This window comes from Marmota flaviventris, chromosome 13 (genome assembly GCF_047511675.1).
Source record: "Marmota flaviventris isolate mMarFla1 chromosome 13, mMarFla1.hap1, whole genome shotgun sequence".
NCBI classification, from domain to species: domain Eukaryota; kingdom Metazoa; phylum Chordata; class Mammalia; order Rodentia; family Sciuridae; genus Marmota; species Marmota flaviventris.
Window position 1 is genome coordinate 62,393,089 of NC_092510.1, and position 14,584 is coordinate 62,407,672.

Here is a 14,584-nt window from a genome sequence, read left to right on the forward strand (position 1 = left end):
CCCCTCCCCTCCCCTCTTCTCTCTCTGATATACAGTTTTAATGAGTAGTGGTATCATCAGTGGAGTAGGGAATACTAATTTAGATTCTTTAATTAAAGGATCTGGGGTAGAAAAGTACAGAGAATATTCAGATAACTGAGTAGGGTGTGGGAGGAAATAACATTTAATTTTATTTATTTATTTTGTCTGTGGTACTAGGGATTGAACCTAGGGATTAGCTATATCCCCAGCCCTTTTTTATATTTTACTTTGAGCCAGGGCCTCACTAACTTGTGCAGGTTGGCCTTAAATTTGCAGTCCTCCTGCTTCAGCCTCCCGAGTCACTGGGATTATAGGTGTGGGCCACCATGCCTGGCAAGAAAATAACATTTTAGATGAGGTATTTGAAGAAGAAAAGGAACAGATAATGGGAAAGGCATAGCGAGAGTAAAGCAAGAAATAAGCCATCAAGATCTGGAATTCATATCAGGAAACACATAAACCTTGACTAAATAAGGATAACTTTGGATTCAAAGCCAACATAAGTTAAAGTATAAAACCTTCTGACAAAAAGTGATTCTAAAGGGATTAAAATAACAGAACCACAAGGGAAGACCCCAAAATATATTGCCTTTAATGTGATACTATTCAGATGATTAAAAATAATCTGAAGGATTATTTTTCAAAGGCTATAAAGAAATATCTTCTGACACTTCCTCTTCTGAGATAATATTAAATTAGATGTATTACAAAGCCTGTGTCACTTCCATCACCTGATAAAGAAAACTGACCTCAAGAAAATCCCCAGGGAAAGGAATGCTTCCTATGTCCCAGCTTCCCATTGCTGCCACAGACTGGAGAAGACAAGGGCCTCCATGCAGAATTGACCCAAGACAAGAGTGAGTAATGGACCTCTGCTTTCTGATTATAGCACTTTCAGGTGGTAGGAAAATGAGACAGTTTGGTCTGATTTAACCTGTATTTGTAGTGGGCAATATGATGGAATATTTTTAGCTTCAGCAGAAGTAGAAACAAAAGATATTATGGGGAAAGGTTAAGACTGGTTCACAGATCACTTTGAAGGTCCTGGACAAGTCAGGTGTGTATAAGGAGTCAGTCAGATGGAAGAGGACAGAGGAAGCAGTTTTGATTTCTAACAGAAGTAAAGTAAAACACAAGAGTGAAGACCTGTGATTCCCGGCCAGGCAGTGGAGATCTTGAGAGTCATTCCCAGAATGACCTAGTTTCCACTCCTAGAAGGTATATATATATATATATATATATATATATATATATATATATATATATATATATATATATTTAGTGGTTCCTATAATTTCCATTCTCCCATATGTTCTACTTGTGTTTTTATAGTATCTCCACTTTTTATAACTGGCTAGCATACATCTCTTTTTCTTACCTTTAAACACATTTTAATATACAGGCACATTTAATCAGACATGTGTACACATATTAAATGTCTTCAATATGCTATAAAGTTTGTTTTGAAAATGAGAGGAAAAAAAGCTTTCCTTTTAAGAAAAATGAAAATGTGTCCTTAGGAAACCCCAAATTTCAGTAAAATGATTTTGCTAAAATTTTTGAATTCTGGGGAAAACTATATTTTTAGAATTGCTCTTTGTGTTTTATCCCATCTCTTGGGCCTCTTCTGGTCCTGTTCACTCTCACCTTTGCCATTATCTCAATTCAAACCTTCTGGATTTGATCACATATTATTTGGATTAAAAATAGTAATACTGTGCTTATGACCCTAGATTTTATCACCTGCACTGTTTAAAAAAATAATAACAATGCTGTCATAATATAACAAAAAAAATGATGATTGACTTTGAAAAAAACATGAAAATAGCTTTTGATGTCTTTTGAGCCAATTCTTTAGATGGTAATTAAAGCAGAGAACTTTATTGTATGCATACATTGTGACTGGTCATAATATAGTCCAAACCTACAATCACAATTTTGTGATCACAAAATCCTTTGTAGAAGGTAGCTATGCTCTCCACTGCACCATTACCACACACACAAAGAACACTGTGAATGGAAACCTCACATATGATTAAAGAAGATAAACATGGGTCCAAGAGATACAACAAGAGATCTATGACTATGTTTATCATACTGGCATAGGAATAAAAGTATCTGGCATATACCTGGCCTATTATCATTTAATTATATAAAACAGTTGATGTGATCATTATAACTTTAAACTATTTAAAATTATTGTTAAATTCATGGTGGATTTTGTGCCCTACTGTGTTTTATCAGAGAAAAATTATTGAAAGTCATAACTACTAATATATGTATATAATGAATGAATTAATGAAAGATCACTGTCTTAAGAAGAAATATTCAATATTTTAAAGAATTCCTGATCCTTCAAAAGGAGGTATCCTTGCTATATAATATGAAGAAAGAACTTGTTTTTAAATCCAAGAAGATTTTAAATTACAGAAATTTGAAGGTGGCATGTACTTTTAAGCTGTGCTAATTTTAGAGATTGTCTGTTGTTTGGATAAGAACCCTGGGGACCAATATTGCCAATAAAATGAACACTGATATTCCCTTATCAGATGATTCTAAAACCTAGCTTGTAGGTTCATGCCCTATCATTTAATTTGGTGTCTTTCAGTCATTGTGGGTTAATTGATAAGAGAAAAAGGGACTGAGGTATAGTCTCTGCAGTGAGAATTGGACATAACCCAGTGCTCTCTTATCTATGCAGAGCCCATTATGGATTGTGAGTAGGTAATTCACACAAACATAATTCATCATGTAAATTAGAATAAAGAAAAGACTGTGAAGTGTCTTTATTCCATAGCAAAGCCCAAAGCCTGTAAAAATTCAATAACTAAAGCAAAACAAATTCCAGCTGTGGGACTATTTATGTTAATATGATTTCTGATACAACTAATAGTATCAGTTTGATAAGAGGAAAGAGACCCAGTTATTTCATCCCATCTAAAATCAGAGTTATCAAATAGTTCAAGGTCGAATGAGAACATAGCATCCAGTTAGAGACCAAAGACTTCATTAGAAGGCAACCCTCTGGATAAAATATGGCAAGTAATTGATGTTTAGGAAGACAAACTAAGCACTACCGAGTCTTTAAAAGACCAAAGTCACCTTGTCTAGTTAAAAAAAAATGCCTAATATTAGACCCTAACCAACTTCTCAGATAAGGGATTGCCATGGACAGATCAGCCAGGCCCATCCTTGCAGATTTCAAAAGTGCACAGTGAAGCTGGGCTCCAAGTCTCACTAATTAATAGTCTTAGAACACAGCACAGACTACTGGACACCACACTTCAGAGACAGACCTGAGCTGAGTTGTGGCTCTCACTGAGTTTAGTAACCTTGACAATTTGAATTTCTCCAAGCTTCAGTTTATTAAATTAAAAGTGGGTTTAATAATACCTATCACATTCAGTTGTTGTCAACATCAAATTAGAAACTATAGGTAAATTACTTAGTAACATCAACTGGCCTAAAACATGTTCTTCATTTTTTCAATTTTGTCATGAAAATCTCTGGGGAGTCCTAGGAAAACACTCCTGAACGACAACATTCTTACAATTTTCCTCAAAGGGAGAAATTCATGGAATGATCCACTTCTCCATCTGCATCATCCAGAACACTGTATCTCTAATAGCTAGCTAATGGTTGGAATCTATTTTGAAGTTAGAGAAATAAAGCTGAGATGTTGAAACAGTCATTTTATGATGCACACATCACTGAGAAAGCTGTATGAGAAGAAGCGAATCAGGACAATTAGTCTGGTATCTTAAATAATATGTAAATTGACTTTTGCAAAATCAAAAACTTCAACAATGTAGAAAACTTGACTGATTGAGAAAGTGGAAGAATACAGTGAATCGCAGACCAGTAAAAGCAGATTTTGATTAATTTTAATGCTAACTCATCTGAATGGCATATGTAGCAACAGGAAGAATCAGACAGAAAAGAAAGGTTTTACTGAGATACCCAGAGAAGCCCTCTTTGATCAAGCATCCAGCACTGTTCAAGGGAAAAGACAGTACTGTGAGCACTCAATACCTCCAGTTCTCCATTGGAAAATGATCTCTCATGAAATATTACTTTCGATCCATTTTTATACTTCCCTTAGTACCATTAAAGAAAGTTATAGTGGTCAATTTACTTTGCTACATAAGTTTTCTCTGAGGAGAGAATAGTTTGCTCTTGGTGGAGTATATAAAAATTCTAATCATTACAAAGGATTCTCATTAGTATTTCTGATTTATATAGGGGCCCATTGAGAGTTTAATAAATCTGAGTTAATCAGTGAATTCACTGACAAGACACAACTTCTGGTTCAGGAAATTTGAAAAACACATTTCAGAATGGTGGTGACTTAGTTGAGAGATACCACACCTGGATTTTCTTGACCATTCCTTTGTTACCACTCCCCAAACTGAAAAAAAAAAAAAAAAAAAAAAACAAGCAGTCATACCTTTGTCTCCAAGCAGCCATTGCTGCTGTTGCTACTGCCATGATACCTAGATCATTCAGTCTTTTAATCCAACTCAAAAAGTGATATGTAATCATCCCTCAGTATCACAGAGAGTTGGTTGGTTCCAGGACTCTTCCAAAATACCCAAATCAGTGAATGTTCAAGGCTTTTATTTAAAATGGTGTAGCAAGTGGATATAACATATGTACATTTTCCTGTATACTTCATCTCTAGATTACTTACAATACCTAATGTAATGTAAATACTATGTAAAAAGTTGTTATACTATGTTTTTTTATAGGGAACGATGACAAGATGAAAAGTCTGTTCATGCTCAATACAGATATTCCTAGATTACTTATAATACATAATATAATCTAAATATTATGTAAAGAGTTGTTACTCTTTTTTATAGGGAAATATGACATTTAAAAGTCTGTTCATGCTTAATATGGATATCATTTTTTTCCCCTGAGTATTTTCAATCTGTGGTTGTTTGAATTCACAGACACAGTACCTACCAATACAGAGGGCAACTATGTAGAGATATATTATGGTACTGTGTGGTTGCCCTGTAATCCATCACACTCAAAATATTAGTGGGTAGGCCCTAAGTACCTCTCACTTCCCATAACTTACTGTGGCTACTATAACTCTTACGATAATAGTTTCCTCATGTTTACTCCCCACTGAGTAAAATAATATATCATTTTATTTACCTATAAGTGCCTTGTTTGAGCTTTAACAGATGCACTGACAGTTATACTATTCAGTGAGTTTTTGTGAGTGACTGACACAATCAGTATCAATGATTTGGAATTGTTTTCCGTCTCAGCATATGGCTTTATAAATAATGCTTTATAATGTACCTTATTTTCTACTAGCTCCCAATAGTAAAAAATGACATATTTTGTTTCTCAAACTATGGTTGTATATATATTTTTCTTAAAAATGTGGATTTTTATACCATTATTACAAAGAAAATTACACAGATGTACTAAAATCTCATCTTAGTTTCTCGGTAGGTTACATTTATGTAAAGGTTAGTTTGCCCTTCAGGAATTCATAAATAACTAGCCTTTCAAGATTGTGCTTGCTTCTCTTAACATCACAATAAACCAAACCTTCCACCTTCCACAGTGTTTGAGATTATAGTATACATTAACTTGATTTATTCTCCTTTTAACTTTTATTATTACTTCAGCCTGTGTCACCTTCTATTGACAATAACTCTCTATGAAGTTATTTCTTTTTCTTTCTTTTTACACTCTAGATAGCTTATGGTTAATTGACCCTAGAAGAATATTTAAATAAAGTGAGAGCAAGATGTAGATGCCTGTATCCTAAACAGGGCTACATAATAGTGGAAATATGATGCGAGATACATTAGCACAAAACACAGTGAATAGCATCCTGGATAATTTGTAAAGCACTCAATGATTTTGCCCGCACAGTTTCACTGCAGGATGACAGTGACTTGCAATTTCCATATGTCAATACAGACAGAATAGTGTCTCTAAGAAGGCTAAGGCACTTTACAACAAATCGGTCCAGATTATGCTTTGCAAAAAACATATTATATATTCCAATTGGTTTAGAATTCTGCTTCTACAATTGCCCCAGTTATTTTATGAAAGAGCATAGACTCTTTTCAGGATGATTATTTTCACTAAATTTGCTTTAGTAAAACTTAAACCCTTACCTTATATATTGTCCACTTGTCTCATTTCTCCAAGAAAAGGCTAATGCATCTTTATAAGGTATGGATATTCATATAAGGAACACTTATTAAGCAGCTTATGTAATGTAGTGAGCCCAGTGAACATCTGGAACATGCTCTTATTTGTGCATTAAGTACAGTAATTATCACTTAACTATTCTATTGGAGGCAACTAATAATTATCTAAAATGTTTTTGTTTGAATTTTCATATTGAATCATGTCTTAAAAATTAAAGGAAAGTAACTCCCTTCATTCTTACAGTAGAGTATAAAGTTGAGATCCTCTAAATCCTGGTGCCCTGAATCCAGAGCTACTCCTTCAGTCATTCCTCAGTTAGAAAAAGAAAATAATGAACATTCTTGAAGAAAGTGTGTGTGCATGTGTATATGTGTGTTTATACATCCTAGTTATATATAAAGAATCTACTAAAATTCATCTTCTGTTGGTGGAATTCCATTAAATCAATGTCTCTTGACTTTCACATCATACCATGTCTAGAAACTGGCCAGTAAAGAGATAAGACTGCTTGCAACCAGAGGAAACTTTGGGGGCACTATCTACTCCAGGCTCTCTCTTCAGATACTCTTAAGACTTGAAGTAATTGATATCTTAGCTCAATTGTGTCCTACTTCACAAAACAGCAATCAAACAAACACACTCTTTGATGCAGTAAAGTTCATGGCTCTAAAATTTTTCAACTTAAATGTCAATGTTTTCAGTCAAAGCAAAGCACATATATTTTTGTAGTATGTTTAAGTGCCAGCAACCATAATTGTTATGCTAAAAGGCACACCCAAAGACAATGGGAATCCTTTAAGATGGAAGAGTGATAACAGCTTTCAAACATAATGGCAATAGTAGTAAAAGTGGCAACCATGGTAATGACTGGCATGTCTCAACAAAGTTGCTTCTACTTCAATATACTGCTTCACTAAATCCTCACAATGATCTCAGATGTGGATGCTAGTTTATATAGGAAGAAAATTAAGTTTTGTATGTTAACTAACTTTTCACAACTAACTTATTCTCTAATGTAGGTGGTGTCAATCTAAAGATTATAGTGTTATGCTTTCTCCTAACAATGTTGAAAATGTTTTTTCTCAGAAAAAAAAAGAATGCAAAAAATCCTAAATCATATAGTATCCCTAAAATTATTAAAAAATAATTTAAAGTATTTCTTCTTTCATTCTCCCTCAATTTCTATAGAATATGAAGCTAGATTTAAAAAAAAAACAAAACTCTTAAAGCTTAGGAGAGTTCTGGAGATTGGGAAAATAAAAAAAGAAATTATAAAAGGTGTAAACTAACCACTGGATTGGAAATCAGAGAGAAGAGAAAATTGTGGGTAGGAGCAAAACAGATAAACCAAGACTGAGATGAAAGAGATATAAGTCTATAGCTCATCTGCCCTTTCCTAACTGAGAGGGCAGGGCATGTTACTCTTTAGCCTGTCATTCAGAGGGCTCAGCCAACAATGTTTGTGTATTAATGCCAGCATCTCCAAGTTCTTCCATGACATTGGGGCCTGACTACTTCCTGTTCTCATCCTCTAGCAATTGTGGTTTCTCCAGGCAGAATGGAATACTTACTTCAGCTGAGGTTATCCTGTACTTTGAGACTTATATTGGTTCCTTCATTAGCCATAGCCTTGTGAAGGGATCAATGATTTTTCCAAAATTTTTGCAACTTCTTTGCGCTTCTGTTATAGTTTTGCAGTCCTGTTTCCTGCTAAAATTCCTGTTTCATTGACATTTTCCCTCTACTGGCTATATTCTTTTCTCTACTTATGTCTATTCAATGAGCCTCTTCTGCATGGCCTCAAAAAAAGCAAAACACACAAACCAACTGGCACATAAACATAGTTTGTAAATGGCAGTTACATGTTTATTACCCATGGTGGTCACTGTCACTGAGTTCAAAGAAGGCGAATAACAGTTCCTCCACCTTTTTTCACATATCAGTCCAATTTAAAGGCTCTAATAACAAGGGAAGTATTTGAAAATCATGGATTAGTACAGAAGAGGGCCACTCTGACTTTGGTTTTATTACATAGAAATGACAGGAAGTCATAGTTTGGAACTAAGCCCCTGCTATAGGCCTCAGCAGACAAGAATAAAATAAAAATGGGGTAATTCAGGTCAAAGCTATAGTTGTACAGCTGAAATAGGATATTTATATGACCTGCAGAGAAATCAGGATTGGAGGGATAACAGCAACTTTCCCAAACAGGCCAGTTTCAGTTGGCATAATAATGAAGTTCCCTTTGCCTTAATATTTATGCAAGTAAAGTAACCTGATGTTAATCAGTTATTTTGTCATCATTCTGTTTCCTTACCTTCACCTTAAAAGGCACATAACTTTGAAATAACCAAACTTTTTTTTGTGGGTTTTCTTCTTTCTATTTTCTTCAGCTCTTTTCTGTCTATAAAAATATTCTCTTCTGTTTGACTCATCTAAACATTTATTCTGGTTCATGGAGAAAAGTGTTGCTCTAATCAAACACAAAGCCAATCAAGCTGGGTGTGATGGTCCATACATTAATCCCAGTTACTCAAGAGGCTATGGCAAGGGAATTGCAAATTCAAGAACAGCCTGGGTAATTTAGCAAGACTCTGTCTCAATTATAAAAGTAAAAAGGGGTAGGATGTAGCTCAATGGTAAAGTACCCAGGGTTCAATCCCAGTACTTAAAAAAAATTAAGTAAGTAAGTAAATGTGTAAATTTAATTAAAATGAAACCAATTAAATTCTTTAAAACTATTATAATTCTGTCATTTGATAGTTTTTAACAGCTTTATCACAATGTCTTGATGGTCCAACTCACTCACACAAGGTACATTGAAATAACATTTCCCGAACAGGACAGGGATTTTATAGGCATAGAAACTGATTTATCCAGGGTCACCTGATCAGTAGAGTTGGAAAAACTAGCCCTTGCTTGGTGCATGTCTGATTCTCTCTCTTACAGACTCTCTCTGACAACCTCTACTGATGCTATCCTGCACCATCATCATGCTCACCATTAATAAAATCAAAAAAAGAAACCAGCAAATAAGTTTCATGAAGCATAAACCATGATCATCAGAAGTCTCTGAGAGGTTGATCCAATTGAGCAATTTCCACTCAACACTTCCTGACTCAAAATTAAACTGGCAGAGAGATGTAAGTCTAGTGCTAATTTCTATAATATTAGTGCATTATGTTTTTGTAAAATTTATTATTTTCAAAAAATTTGAAAGTTTTCAGTATTATTTTATTTTTCTGCTATAAAATCTGAAATGGCCCCCCATTTTTATAGCATTCAAAGCAAATTCATATATTACATACTCTGAAAAGATTTTAATTTCTATTTTTGGATTCATCCATTTCTACACAGATATATTCATTTAATTCTTCAGCCTCTCCAATCTCTAACAATTCCCCTTACCATATCTAGTTATTTTTTTCTTATACTATGGTTTTGGGTCATAATGTACTCTTCAACTTCTTTATTTATTTGTGTAAAAATTCAGTCTTCCCTGGCTATCTAATCCATGCACAATTACCTGAATTTCAACTTATTTTTCTTTTTGGATAAACTTATATATTTTTTTGTCATAGAACTTTGTTCCTAAGATATCAGAGCTTTACTTACATGATAATAATATCTGCATATGTCCTTTTTCTCTACTAATATATAAGCAAAGGGACATGGTTTATCAGTGTATTTTAAGCTTTTAACCTCCCAGTCCCAACTAGGCAAATAGGCAAATATTATTTAAGACATGGGTATTTAATAATAATTGACTGAATTATGTGAAGTTAATGTATTTTTATATACCATATTTGTGACTTTCCCTTTATTTATAAAACACCAACTCTTGGAATTAAATTTTCTAAAAGTTTAGAAATGTGATCACAATGAAGCTTGATACTGCTTAAACCCAAACTAAAGTTTTGTTGGTTTGTTTGGTTTTTAATAGCTTCCATCAGCCTAGAGTAAGGCTCTCACTGCTCCTGAGACTCATAAAATAACAGGCTACTACAGAGATAGAGCAGATCCCTGGATTTCTAGTTTATATAATTCCTTTCTATTTAATTGAACAATGGACAGTTATTCTCAACTGATGAGAGGAGTATTCCTCCAAAATCATGTGTTGTTACTTCTTATAGAACTAACAGAATTATAGAACACAAATTGTATCTGATTCTTTAAGCAGTAAGTTTGGTATTATTTTATGATTTATCTAGTAATCCATGTTCCTGAAACAACAGGGAAAAAAATACAAGGAAAGATATAGAGGCTCAAGCAGATTAAAGATGTCAATTTATGAAAGAGTAGAAAGGAGGGGAAATGAAAGGTTGATTCATTGTTAATTTACTCACAAAATCCTTGTGAAATAATCATAGAACATCAGATTTAAGGGCAAAAGTCTCACAGAGATATATTAAATCTGAAGCCTGGAGAATCAATGTTAGAATATACACTGAATATAGGGAAAATATGATAATTAATTGATAAAAGTATATAGCTAAAATAAGATAAAATTTATTAATGTATACAACTTTTAATTAACATCAGAATCACTTAATGTTAAGAAGGGGTCTAATTATTTGATTCAAAGATGTTTATCAACCCCTGTGGGGTAATATGTATTGGGGTATTGTTAATAAAATTAAACACACATACGCTCACACGCACACATCCCAAATTTCAATATCCTAACAAAGAGGAAGTTTATTTCACAGTAATAGTGCATGTATCATGTGAAAATCCCATGTGAGATTCTTTCATGCATTATCAGGATTTCCAGGCAGATGAAGATTCCACAAGCTTGTGATGGTACCACCTAGAGAAGGGTTCTCTGCAGTCATCTTGGAAAGGAGAAACAACACTGGAGGACCTTGCAATCCACTCACTGCTTAGGTTCTAGTGGTCATAATAGCCACAAAGCCCAACCCAACAGTGAGTGGATGAACTATATCCCTCTAGTTGCTTGAAAGTAGTGGGAAATTGAATAGGTGACAGCACTAGATATTTCCATCACAGAATGCCAAAAATTCAGTCAATCCATAAACAACCACCATTGTCCTGACTTAATACTCATGGTTCTAAGATTTATTTGCTCTTTGAATATGACTTTGCTGTTAGTAGGAGATGTGATGCTGAGGAGAAAAAATAAACATAGGAAATCAACATAAAAAAAACAAGAGAGTCTAATCCAAGTGTATCTTTATCTTCACAGTTTCGCAATGAATATTAGAGCTGAAATTTGACCAGTGATCAATGTCTGTTATTAATGTTTCTAACTTATTGCTTTTCTGGTTGATTCATTCTCCCTTTTTATTCTTCAGAGCACAGGACGTACCCATTTAGTAATTCATCCATCAGGGTCACATGCTAAAGGGAAATAAATGAAATATTTGCTCTAAGGGAAATGTTTTTATTTATCCCACCTTTTATAAAAGAGGGAAAAGAAGCTTATCCAAGGCAATCTAGGTAGACAAATAGCTGAGTCATGATTTGATTTTCTAACTTCACTATTCACCTTCTCTGATAGAGGTAGAATTGTAAACAGTACTGCAAAATACATTAGTATGCAACAGCAATTTAAACAACAACGACAACAACACAGATCCAAAGAATGGTAGAGAATGAATAATTCTAGCTAGGAAGTCGAGAAGGGGCATTTGAAATAAGAGTAAAGGGGAGGAAAAAAAAATACAGAGATGGTACAACATAGGATAAGTCATGATTGTAATGAGCCAGAATGAGGGGAATCAGAGAAGGGGGTAAGGAGAAATGTGGAAGAAGATGAAGTAAAAGACTGACAGCAGAGTACAGGTTTTATTCTCCCAGTTATATGGAGGTGCAAGCAAGTCATTATTCTATGATAATTCATATAACTAGAAAAATCACTGGCATTAACACACTTAATGAGTCAAAAGGTTCATTTTTTATAGAATTACGGCTTTTCTGGAATCCTATTTGGTGGTCTGCACGCTGTAGGCATTTAATAGATACTTATCTTACATTGAACTATTTGTAGCACAAGTGTACCTGAAGAGAATATACCCTGAGGACAATACACAAAAACCACCAGAAATCTAAGGATAAGAGAACTATGCAAAGAATATTCTAGACTGTATCAATGAGAACACAGAACACTAACAACAACAAAAGATTTTGAACATTACTCTTTTCTAAACATCCCAGGGAAGCTATTAAATATGGATATTCCTCAGGTAGTATTTTAAAACAATCTATGCATTATGAAGCAATACTTAATGATGATAATGACCATTAATCCATAAACATCAAAGAGGCTATGTCCTTGTACACTTCCAGTTACACTGGTAAGTTTATCTGTATCTCATGCTAACACTAAACAAGAAAAAAAAATATGAGTGCTTTACTTAAGGAATATGTATATAATGGTTTGTCCTTTACTTGATAACTGATTAGGAAAGACTTCTTTCAAAGTTTGTGCACAAATTGCCCTTACAAGGATTACTTTGAAATAAATGAGTAGAGAAATTATGTATAATATATTTGCTTAGGACAAGAGAAAAAGTTTGAACTAACCAGATTATCTGTGCAAAAATGCATGGGTCATACAAATTAGTCCCCCAAAGCCCTTTTACATTCAAAAATGGCAAGCAAAAGCAATCCGTGTTTAATTAATGTATGGCATACCTAGCATATTTTTAGAATCTAAGTTTACAAACTGACAATGTAGAGTCATATATTTTCCCTGGTGAAATAATTGAGTACAGAGTATTTATTTTCATTATACCAGACATTTACAGTCTGATAGGATTGAAAATAAACTTGAGTGGCTGGGAATCAGGGGACCTAAATTTTGCTTCAACTTTATTCCTAAATTGGAAATAATCTGAGAAGTAAATGAATGATTTGGATGTTCTCTCCTAACTCTAGCCTCCCATTCCTCAGTGATTTCACATTAATAAGCGGTTTCCAGTCACCTCACAGCTTTTCAGAGGCAGTGTTTTTTGTAACAGTGAGGCACAATAGTTAAGTATACAACTTGTGGAGACAGTCAGATTTGGCAAACAGCTTTACCATTACTAGCTCTGTAGTCAGTAAAATTGGGATAATATCATCCAATCATAAAACTCTGGGAAGATTAAATGAGTTTATACTTTGTAAATATATCTAGAATATCATATTTTAGCAACCATGGCAATTATCAGCCATGAAATCCTTAGGTCTTTTTTTTCCCCCTTGTGAAAATGCCATCTCTCAAGGGTATCCAACTTTCAGAGTTATCATTAGAAGAAAGTTTAAAATGCACTATTAGCTCTTATCATATGGTGCTTAAGATAATATGAGGAGCCAAAATATATAAATAATTAGAGGTCAGTATGCTCAAATTTTAAAAAGTAATTAGCAAACACAAATCCATAGTTATGAGAGGCAGGAAAGTAATTTAATGCAGGCTATAAAAATGGGTGTCAATGTAGAATCATTACTTTGGGTTCTGGACACAGATATCCTACCTGACCCTCACAATGAAGACCATATTAAGCACAGGTAAAATATTAAAATATAAAATGAAACATGCTTTCAAAATGCATTAATTATCTGGAAAGAAATTCACAAATATTTATTCTAAAGCAAGTAGTTAAAATCTCAATGAATAACAGAATATGCTCAGAGTCATATAGTATCTTATTGGTTACAATCGATAAAAAGATAATATTTCAAAAACATCATCTTAATTACAAAGAAAAAAGATAGTAATTACATAGTAAAGAACCAGAAGTCATCTACTTAACCAAATAACTGCAAATAATACTACTAGTAAGAACAAAGTAGACACCTTGGGCTTCCTTATATGATGAAATGAGAATATTACCTTTGAAATATTTTTAACAAAATGTAGAATTGAATTTGTTTTTGTCTTTTATTCTTTGAGTCAGGGTCTCACTAAGTTACCAAGACTGGCCTGGAACTTGTGATCCTCCTCTCTCAACCTTCTAATCGCTGAGCTTATGGATGTGTTGTACCAGGCCCAGCCCCAACCAAATCTACTTGTGAAGAAACATCATACTTATCCAAATTGTAGGACAATCTTCAGAACAATTCAACAGTTTGGATATGTCAATGTCATGTATCAAAAAGGAATTCGAGATTAAAGGAAACTTAAGAGATCCGTGATCTTATACCTTATATTATTATTGAATATGTTACTGGCAAAGGGGCAAAATCTGTATGACATCAAATGTCAATGATCACAAATCATTGACATGCCTGTTCACCACAGGTAGAGCCTGATTCTCATTCCTCTGAATGAGGCCTGTACTTAGTAACTCACTTCAGCAAATAGAAGATGGTAGAAATAAAGTGCTTTATTGATTCTTTTTCTTGCCTAATTACTGTGCTATGAATTGTT